At 44.8% G+C, this 6,679-nt stretch overlaps 1 pseudogene; it reads left to right on the top strand.

Annotated features, from left to right (window-relative positions):
* Positions 1-5,589: 5,589 nt before the first annotated feature.
* LOC103275412 lies at positions 5,590-6,099 on the top strand (annotated as a pseudogene).
* Positions 6,100-6,679: the final 580 nt, after the last annotated feature.

Below are 6,679 nucleotides of genomic sequence, written 5' to 3'. Positions count from 1 at the left end.
CTGATTCTAGCATCCACAAACAGGTGTATGAGCACACTGGAACCCATTTCCCTCTGCCTTGCCATCTGTCCATTCAACAGTATATAGTCTTGGTCCCTAGATTAAAAAGGGGGGTATAAAAGAGGAAAATAATGGAGGAAAGGGTGGTCAATAGGGAGTATGAAAGAGAGAAGAGCGAGAGGGAAAACAGATATACATACCGTCTATCAGGTGAGAAAGAGACACAAGACCCGGAAGAAGTGAAGAAAGACACATAAGAAAGATTCCCTAAAGAGTACTGATATCTACACAGAGACAGGCCAACAAAATCAAGAAACAGTGTAAGTCAGAAGGTAAACAACAAACTTGATCAAAACCAACAGTTACAATGATAAAATCATAAGTCAAAATAAGCGATCAGACTAAAGTCACTTCTCTGATCTCTGATTCTGGCCTCTCCCCTTTGTTTTTCTTTGCAGTGTAGGGGTGGGGCTTTGTCTCCTGTTTCACGCTGTTGCCTTAGGAACTGAGGTAAAGTTTGTTGATAGGTGGGTGGGGCAACGGAAGTCTCTGCCTGGAGAATGGCGAGGCAGTTTATGCAGATCTATTTTTCTCCACTTGTCTGGGTCCCCCAGCTTAGGGTCTCACGCTGAGTGCCTCAGCCAGGGTGGGCCCAGAGTTCCAGAGCTCCAAAGCTCCAAAGGGCAGGTGGTGAGTGGCGAGAATGGCCCTGGGCCCCCCACAGGGTACTTCAGCCAGGAATGGGACTGGTGTCTCTGAAGAGTGGGCGCCCAGAGCCCACTGAGTGACTGGCGGCTTGATGCAAGATGCCGGGCTGGAGACGATGTAGCCAGTGAGGGAGCTGGGAGGGGGCTGGGACCCGAGATTCCCACACACACAGTGGAATAGCAGCAGCAGGGGGCTGCAATATCTGGCCCTGGGTGGGACTGAAGGTCCCTGGGCCTCACACCAGCGTGGCTGGTGGTGGGCTGGGGGATGGGGGAAGAGAAGTAAAAGTCTTTTTGGAAACTCACATTCAGAGAATCTCACAAGCTCACCTATGCTGTCGCCATCTTTTTCCCATCCTGCCCAGAATATTTAAGGAAACAACAGGTCTATAACTCTGTGCACTAGGCTTAACATTACATTTTTACTGCTTTCTGATGTCAAAAATTATTATCTTTATAATTAAATCAAGTTTTCATTTATCACCCAAACCAGACAATCAGTAGCTTTATGCTTCTCTTCCATTATCTTTTTTTTTTTTTTCAGTTGGGGGTCTCTGTCACCCAGGTTGGAGTGCAGTGGCACAATCATGGCTGACACAGACTCAACCTCCTGGGCTCAGGTGATCCCCTCGCCTCAGCCTTCTGAGTAGCTGGAACTACAGGCGTGTCACCACGTCCTGCTGATTTTATTTTTTTTGTAGAGACAAGGTCTCACTATGTTGCATAAGCTCACCTTGAGTTCCTGGGCTCAAGTTTGTGCTTCAGCCTCCCAAATTGCTGAGTTTACAGGTGTGAGTCTCCACACCCGACCCTCTTCCATTACCTTTAAAGGAGTATTTTTGAATTCTCAGTTTACTCAGCTATTTACAAATGCCCAGATTCACTCCTCAACCTGTCCGTGTCTCATGAGGATGTGTACAAAAGTAAATAATGCCGGAAAAAAATGGCATTATTATAATGATAGAAAGCATTGACCCTTGGCGTAGTATTTTTAAAATTCTTATTCTTTGGTTTTCTTTCACAATGAAAGACTCAAAAAGGGAAGGAATTCTGGCTTTTTTGTCTCATCTCCACGAAGATGTTAAGAAGAGTTGCTCTGCACCCATCCTGTCTGCAAAAAGAACCTTCCCAGAGTAATCCTGGACCACTGTTGATCTACCCTGTTCCCGTCAGTAATGGATTCAGGAAGCTCTCTTAAAGAATGGGGTTTTCTACTTTGTTATCATTACCACTGAATGTTAACACATGGATTGTAAAAAATTTGAATGCAATAAAATGAATAGCAATACAACTATAATGAATATAATTAAGTCCCTCGGGATGTAGAGTTTGCATTGGGGCAGATATTCATTTTGAACATCAGTGATAATTACATGGTAGCTATAAAAAATATAGGAAATCAACCGAGACGGCCTTCATCCTGTAATATTCTGCAAGTTGTTTGAGAAAAAGACTTCTTTCTGTCACTTGTAACTTGTCTCTTTGTGATGCAGAAAAAGATGCAGGTCAGAGCATGGGGAATGGGAGACAGGGAGAGGAGGGAGGGTGTGTGGGATGTTGTTCATTATTTTATAAATGCATTACACGATATAAGATATAGTAGCCAGGCAGTGTAGCTCATGTCTGTAATCCCAGCACTTTGGGAGGCTAAGGCAGGAGGATAGATTGAGCCCAGGAGTTCAAGACCAGCCTGGGCAACATAGCAAGACATTGCCTCTTTTTAAAAAAAAGAAAAAAAAATGAGCCGGGTGTGGCGGCACACACCTGTCAGCAATGGCTTTGGGAAGCTCTCTTAAAGAATGGGGTTTTCTACTTTATTATCATTACCACTGAATGTGTTACACGTGGATTGTAAAAGTAGTGTCAGAACTTTGGCAGGCTGAGATGAAAGGATTGCAAGATCCCAGAAGTTTATGATTGCTCTGGGCAACATAGATTGTTTCTACAAAAAAAAATTAGCTAGGTGTGGTGGTGCCCACCTGTAGTCCCAGCTACTTGGGAGGTTGAGACAGAAGGGTCACCTGTGCCCAGGAGGTCGAGACTGCAGTGAGCTGTGATTGTGTTACTGCATTCCAACCTGGGTGATAGAGTGAGATCCAACGAGAGAGAGAGAGAGTTATGTTAGCAAACTTCAGCAAAGATCCACCATAAATGTAATCAGAGACAGAGAACAGGACACTGAGACAAGTTATATGGTCTCAGTAATAGGACAATGTTACCTTGGTCTCTTCTTTTGTTAGGGAGCTCTAGTCAAACAATATGTGGAAGACTTTCCAGCTTAGTCACCCAGGTCATGACATGAAGGTCAATTTGATCTCTCTTCACTTCCTTCCACCCCACAGGGAGTCCTCTGCTTGTGGGCAGACAGACATACAACAGGGCTACCCTGCAGGGCCCTTTGTCATCCTGAGCCACCCGGCTTCCCTTCTGGCCTTCTGAGTTGCATCCTAGGAATGCAGGCAGTGGTGAGTCATTGGGGCAAGGTTTTTCTCTGCTATATAACCAGGCAACAGGAGAGAGCACGGCTTCTGCTCCCACCTTCCTCTGAGTTAATTCTTCCTAATTTTCTTTTTTTCTTTTTGAGTTGGAGTCTCACTCTTGTCAACCAGGCTGGAGTATAGTAGCACGCTCACGGCCACCACAGCCTTGACCTGCTGGGCTCAGGCAATCCTTCCACCTCAGTCTTCCATGTAGTCGGAACTACAGATGCATGCCACCAAGCCCGGCTAGTTTTTGTGATTTACCTAGAGACGAGGTCTCACCAAGTTGCCCAGGCTGATCTCGAACCCCCAGGTTCAGGCAATCCTCTCGCCTTGGCCTTCCAAAGGGATTACAGGCTGAGCCACCGTGCCCAGCCATTGTGTCATTTTCTTCCAAAACATTAGTTAGAGTATATCCACTATATTCTCAGCATTAGTACTTTTTTTTTTTGAGACAGGATCTTACTCTGTCACGAAGGTTGGAGTGTAGTGGTATGCTCATGGTTACTGCAGCCTCAACCTCCTGGGCTCCAGTGATTCTTCCATCTCAGCCTCCCAAGTGGATGGGACTACAGGCACCACGCCTGACTGATTTTTCTATTTTTTGTAGAGGCCAGGTTTCGCTATGTTGCCCAGGCTGGGCTTGAACTCCTGGGCTCAAGCGATCTTCATGCCTTGGCCTCCCAAAATGCTGGGATTATAGGTGTGAGCATTCCCATCTTTTTGAACAGGAAAATCAGATAATTCTTCTATGAGCTGCAACTTTCTTCTGAGTTGCACCCTTTCTCCTGATGGCAGCTGTTCACAGTACGTTTTGTTAATATGCGTCTCTTCTAGCTGAGACCATTTGTCTGAGAGCTATTTCCATCCGTTACAATCGCATCCTGAAACATTGTCACTGTAGTATGCTGCAATCTCCTTGAGCACTAGAAACATTTTTTATTTTTTAAATGCTCTGAAGCTTGCCCAGTCTGAGGAAGCCTCCCTCTGAATGAACAGGACTCAGCAGGTCTGGCACAGCTTACCTTGATCCTTCCTCGCTGGTGTCTTACTGCTGCTTCCTGCCCAGCCTCCTTTCTGTTTTTTAACCTGGCCTCCTCTTTAATGTTCACTTATTTCATTACTTGAAAGCAAACAGCAGGACTTGGAAACTCTAGTCCAGTCATGCTTCTGAACTCCTGTCTTGCCCTGCGGTCTCTTTTGATCTAAATTTCTTTCTCACTGTTACAAATGTGGCAACTGAGAAGCCCAGAGAACCTGAAATAAATCAAGGGTTTGTGTAAGGACATGTATAGATGTGCAAAGCCAGGTATATCTTCCCATGTCCCTGCCTGATCTCACGTTGGCTGCATGTGAAAATACGGCATGTTCTCTCCTCCTGCAAGAGTTTTAGGGCCACACAGAAGTGTGAGTTCCTACATTTAATGACAACATATGCTGTGGTGCGGGTTTTAACACTTGGGAAGTAATTGGAGGATTGTCCAGTCTTAGATATTTAATTGCCTGGGGGCTGCAGAAGTAGTTTTGTCACCAGCTGGCTTCACCATGACGGGCCACTGCCCAAAGGCCATGGATTAGGTTGGCCTGCTTTTCCTGGGCAAAGCCAACATGAACTCCAGCCTGCCTTTGTAATATACTGCTCTTTCATCTGTTTTTTTTTTTTTTGCTTTCATGACTGACTCTTAAAAGAAAAAGTCAATTTTTAAAGTAAATGGTATTTAAAACTGGAAACTGGCCACACACTCTTCCATTAGGGAGGGCATCTTGGCATCTATTTTTTTTTTTTTTTTGAGTTGGAGTCTCACTCTGTCGCCCAGACTGGAGTGCAGTGGCCACTCCTGGCCATTGCAGCCTCGACCTGCTGGGGTCCGGCGATCCTTCCACCCCAGCCTTCCAAGTAGCTGGAATTACAGGCGCACACTACCATGCCTGGCTAATTTTTTGATTTATTGTAGAGATGAGGTCTCTCCAAGTTGCCCAGGTGGGTCTCAAACCCGCGGGCTCAGGCAATCCAGTCACCTCAGCCTCCCAAAGGTGCAGGATTACAGGCTGAGCCACCGAGCCCGGCTTGGCATCTATTAATGACAATCGTGTACATAGTTTTATCTGAATTCTAATGGATGGTTACCCTTTTCTTAACTCTCCTTAATTCATTTAATAAAAATGTTAAGGCCTATAGTATGCTAGACACTAAGGGCTTTACATTTCATATTGTTTCTTCATGTTATGTATTTCATATTGCAGATTTAAAATAACATTTTGAGTTTATGTTTATATACCATTTTCCAATCGAGTCATTTTGACTTTGTTAAAGAGCTCCAAAATACAACTTATATCTTCACTGGCACTGTACTGTAGGTGAAGGATTTTCAACTCATTTAAAATATTAAGTTTTTAGAGCTCTCCACGCCGCTCGCAGCCACAGCTTCCTGCGCCTCACTCAGCTCCGACATGGCAAAAATCTCCAACCCTATAGAGACGGAGCAGTGCATCAAGTCCCTGGTTGCTGTCTTCCAGAAGTATGCTGGAAAGGATGGAAACAGCTACACTCTGTCCAAGATGGATTTCCGAAACTTCATGAATACGGAACTGGCTGCCTTTACAAAGAATCAGGACCCTGGTGTCCTTGACCGCATGATGAAGAAACTGGACATCAACAGCGATGGGCAGCTAGATTTCCAAGAATTTCTTAATCTGATTGGCGGCTTGGCTGTGGCTTGCCCTGACTCGTTTCTCAAGGCTGCCCATGCCTCGAAGCGGATCTGAGAACCCCTTGGACCTGGCCTCCAAACTCACCCCTTTCCTTCCAGCCTCTGTCATCACCTCCTTCTCACAGCCCACACATCCCCTGAGCCACCCGCCACCCCATGCAAGCCCCTCCCGCAGGTAGTAATAAAACATTGTCATTTTTTAAAAAAAATTAAGTTTTTAATTGGATTGATTTGTGTTATAGACTAATTTTCTGTGTAATTAAAATGTTTCTTTTATAGATACTTGAATACATTTTGCTGCCATGGATTCACTTCTCACATCTAATTCCTAATCCTGGAAAAAATAATTTTTAAAAATAAGCACAGAGTATTTCTATTTTATTTATTTACTTGTTTACTTTATTTATTTTTTGAGTAAGAGTCTTACCCTGTTTCCTGGGTTGGTGCAGTGGCATGCTCACGGACACCACAGCCTCCACTTGCTGGACTCAGGCCATCTTTCCATCTCAGCCTTCCAGGTAGCTGGAATCACAGGCATTCGCCACCATGCCCAGTTAATTTTTTGATTTATTGTAGAGATGAGGTCTCACCAAGTTGCCCAGGCTGGTCTCAAACCCCTGGGCTCAGACAATGCTCTCACCTCTGCCTCCTAAGGTGCTGGGATTACAGGTGTGAGTCACCATACCCAGCAGAATATTTCTATTTTAGGTGAAACTTAGGCCTTTCTAGTTCCAGATTCTGTTTTCTGTTGAAATGAGAAGTTATGTTTCAGAAGGACATG

Source organism: Carlito syrichta, unplaced genomic scaffold (assembly GCF_000164805.1).
Source record: "Carlito syrichta isolate Samal-C Ts95f unplaced genomic scaffold, Tarsius_syrichta-2.0.1 Scaffold315442, whole genome shotgun sequence".
NCBI classification, from domain to species: Eukaryota; Metazoa; Chordata; class Mammalia; order Primates; family Tarsiidae; genus Carlito; species Carlito syrichta.
The sequence above is the reverse complement of the archived record's forward strand: the minus strand, read 5'-3'. Positions and strand labels throughout refer to the sequence as shown.